Source organism: Heptranchias perlo, unplaced genomic scaffold (genome assembly GCF_035084215.1).
Source record: "Heptranchias perlo isolate sHepPer1 unplaced genomic scaffold, sHepPer1.hap1 HAP1_SCAFFOLD_62, whole genome shotgun sequence".
Taxonomy (NCBI): domain Eukaryota; kingdom Metazoa; phylum Chordata; class Chondrichthyes; order Hexanchiformes; family Hexanchidae; genus Heptranchias; species Heptranchias perlo.
Window position 1 is genome coordinate 3,722,909 of NW_027139644.1, and position 4,801 is coordinate 3,727,709.

The window sequence follows — 4,801 nt, forward strand, 5'->3', positions numbered from 1 at the left end:
TACATTCTGCACAATACAAGTTGGGGTGGACTCTCTACATATCTTATATTACATTCTGAACAATACAGGGTGGGGTGGGCTCAGTACATATCTTATGTTACATTCTGTACAATATAAGGTGGGGTGGACCCAGTACATATCTTATATTACGTTCTGTACAATACAAGGTGGGGTGGACTCAGTACATATCTTATATTACATTCTGTATAATACAAGGTGGGGTGGACTCAGGATGCATCTTATATTACATCCTGTACAATATAAGGTGTGATATACTCAGTACATATCTTATATTATATTCTGTACAATACAAGTTGGGGTGGACTCAGTCCATATCTTATATTACATTCTGTACAATACAAGGTGGGGTGGACTCAGTACATATCTTATATTACATTCTGTACATTTCAAGGTGGGGTGGACTCTGTCCATATCTTATTTTACATTATGTACAACACAAGGTGGGGTCTACTCAGTACATATCTTATATTACATTCTGTACATTACAAGGTGGGGTGGACTCAGTACATATCTTATCTCACATTCTGAACAATACATGGTGGGGTGGACTCAGTACATATCTTATTTTACATTCTATACAATACAGGTTGGGGTGGACTCAGTAAATATCTTAAGTTACATTCTGTATAATACAAGATGAGATGGACTCAATACATATTTTATATTACATTCTGTACAATACAAGTTGGGGTGGACTCAGCACATGTCTTATATTACATTCTGTATAATACAAGGTGGGGTGGACTCAGTAAATATCTTATATTACATTCTGAACAATACATGGTGGGGGAGACTCAGGATATATCGTAAATTACATTCTGTACACTACAAGGGGAGGTGGACTCAGTACAGATCTTATATTCCATTCTGTATAATACAGGGTGGGGTGGACTCAGTACATATCTTATTTTACATTCTGTACAATACAAGGTGGGGTGGACTCAGTACATATCTCATATTACATTCTGTACAATACAAGGTGAGGTCGACTCAGTACATATCTTATATTACATTCTGTACAATCCAAGGTGGGGTGGACTCAGTGCATATATTGTATTACATTCTGCTCAATACAAGGTGGGGTGGACTCTGTCCATATCTTATTTTACATTCTGTACAACACAAGGTGGGATCTACTCAGTACATATCGTATATTACATTCTGTACATTACAAGGTGGGGTGGACTCAGTACATATCTTATCTCACATTCTGAACAATACATGGTGGGGTGGACTCAGTACATATTTTATATTACATTCTGTACATTACAAGTTGGGGTGGACTCAGCACATTACTCATATTACATTCTGTATAATACAAGGTGACGTGGACTCAGTACATATCTTATATTACATTCAGCACATTACAAAGTGGAGTGTACTCAGTACATATCTCATGTTACATTCTGTACAATACAAGTTGGGGTGGACTCTGTACATATCTTATATTACATTCTGAACAATACAGGGTGGGGTGGGCTCAGTACATATCTTATGTTACATTCTGTACAATATAAGGTGGGGTGGACCCAGTACATATCTTATATTACATTCTGTACAATACAAGGTGGGGTGGACTCAGTACATATCTTATATTACATTCTGTATAATACAAGGTGGGGTGGACTCAGGATGCATCTTATATTACATCCTGTACAATATAAGGTGTGATATACTCAGTACATATCTTATATTATATTCTGTACAATACAAGGTGGGGTGGACTCAGTCCATATCTTATATTACATTCTGTACAATACAAGGTGGGGTGGACTCAGCACATATGTTATATTACATTCTGTACATTTCAAGGTGGGGTGGACTCAGTACATATCTTAAATTACATTCTGTAAAATACAAGGTGGGGTGGAGTCAGTACATATCTTATCTCACATTCTGAACAATACATGGTGGGGTGGACTCAGTACATATCTTATTTTACATTCTGTACAATACAGGTTGGGTTGGATTCAGTAAATATCTTACGTTACATTCTGTATAATACAAGGTGAGATGGACTCAATACATATTTTATATTACATTCTGTACAATACAAGTTGGGGTGGACTCAGAACATGTCTTATATTACATTCTGTATAATACAAGGTGGGGTGGACTCAGTAAATATCTTATATTACATTCTGAACAATACATGGTGGGGGAGACTCAGGACATATCGTAAATTACATTCTGTACACTACAAGGAGAGGTGGACTCAGTGCATATGTTATATTACATTCTGTATAATGCAAGGTGAGGTGGACTCAGTACATATCTTATATTACATTCAGCACATTACAAAGTGGGGTGTACTCAGTACAGATCTCATGTTACATTCTGTACAATACAAGTGGGGGTGGACTCTGTACATCTCTTATATTATATTCTTTACAATACAAGGTAGGGTTGACTCAGTACATATCTTCTCTTACATTCTGTACAATACAAGGTGGGGTGGACTCAGTACATATCTCATGTTAAATTCTGTACAATACAAGGTGGGGTGGACTCAGTACATATCTTGAATTATATTCTGTACAATACAAGGTGAGGTGGACTCAGTCCATAAATTATATTTCATTCTGTACAATACAAGGTGGGTGGACTCATTGCACATCTTAAATTACATTCTGTACAATAGAAGGTGAGGTGGTCTCAGTACATATCTTACATTACATTCTGTACAATACAAGGTGGAGTGGACTCAGTATGTATCTTATATTATATTCTGTACAATACAAGATGGGTTGGAGTCAGTACATATCTGAAATTACATTCTGTATATTACAAGGTGTGGTGGACTCAGTACATATCTTAAATTACATTAATTACAATGCAAGGTGGGGTGGACTCAGTCCATATCTTATATTACGTTCTGTACAATACAAGGTGGTGTGGACTCAGCCTATATCTTATGTTACATTCTGCACAATACATGGTGGGGTGGACTCAGTACATATCTTACATTACATTCTGTATAATACAAGGTGGGGTGGACTCAGGACATATCTTATATTACATTCTGAATAATACAAGGTGTGGTGGACTCAGTACATATCTTATATTACATTCTGTACAATAAAAAGTGGGGTGGACTCAGTACATATGTTATATTACATTCTGTATAATACAAGGTGAGGTGGACTCAGTACATATCTTATATTACATTCTGCACATTACAAGGTGGGGTGTACTCAGGACATATCTCATATTACATTCTGCACAATACAAGTTAGGGTGAACTCTGCATATATCTTCTCTGATATTCTGTACAATACAAGGTGGGGTGGACTCAGTACATACCTTTTGTTACATTCTGCACAATACCAGGTGGGGTGGACACAGTACATATCTTATGTTACATTCTGCACAATACAAGGTGGGGTGGACTCAGTACATATCTTGAATTAAATTCTGTAGAATACAAGGTGAGGTGGACTCAGTCCACAACTTATATTTCATTCTGTACAATACAAGGTGGGGTGGACTCATTGCACATCTTAAATTACATTCTGTACAATAGAAGGTGAGTTGGACTCAGTACATATCTTACATTACATTCTGTACAATACAAGTTAGAGTGGACTCAGTACGCATCTTATATTACATTCTGTACAATATAAGGTGGGGTGGACTCAGTACATATCTTATGTTACATTCTGTACAATACAAGGTGGGGTGGACCCAGTACATATCTTATATTACATTCTGTACAATACAAGGTGGGGTGGACTCAGTACATATCTGAAATTACATTCTGTATAATACAAGGTAGGGTGGACTCAGGATGCATCTTATATTACATCCTGTATAATACAAGGTGGGGTGCACTCAATACATATCTCAAATTACATTCTGCACATCACAAGTTGAGGTGGACTCAGTACATATCTTATATTACACTCTGTATAATACAAGGTAGGGTGTACTCAGTACATATCTTATATTACATTCTGTACAATACAAGGTGAGGTGGACTCAGTCCATATCTTATATTATTTTCTGTACAATACAAGGTGGGGTGGACTCAGAACATATCTTATATTACATTCTGTGCAATACAAGGTGAGGTGGACTCAGTCCATATCTTATATTATTTTCTGCACAATACAAGGTGGTGTGGACTCAGTATATATCTTGAATTACATTCTGCACAATACAAGGTGAGGTGGACTCAGTCCATAACTTCTATTTCATTCTGTACATTACAAGGTGCGGTGTGCTCAGTACACATCTCACGTTACATTCTGTACAATACAAGTTAGGGTGGACTCTGTCCATATCTTACATTACATCCTGTAAAATACAAGGTGGGGTGGACTCAGTCCATATCTTATCTTACATTCTGTACAATACAAGGTGGGGTCGACTCAGTCCATATCTTATTTTACATTCTGTACATGACAAGGTGAGGTCGACTCAGTAAATATCTTATATTACATTTTGTACAATACAAGGTGCGGTGGACTCAGTACATATCTTATTTTACATTCTGTACATGACAAGGTGAGGTGGACTCAGTACAGATCTTATGTTACATTCTGTACTTGACAAGGTGGGTTGTACTCAGTACATATCTCATATTAGATTCTGTACAATGCAAGTTGGTGTGGACTCTGTACATATCTGAGATTATATCCTGTGCAATACAAGGTAGGGTGGACTCAGTAAATATCTTCTCTTACATTCTGTACAATACAAGGTGGGGTGGACACAGTACATATCTTATGTTACATTCTGCACAATACAAGGTGGGGTGGACTCAGTACATATCTTAAAT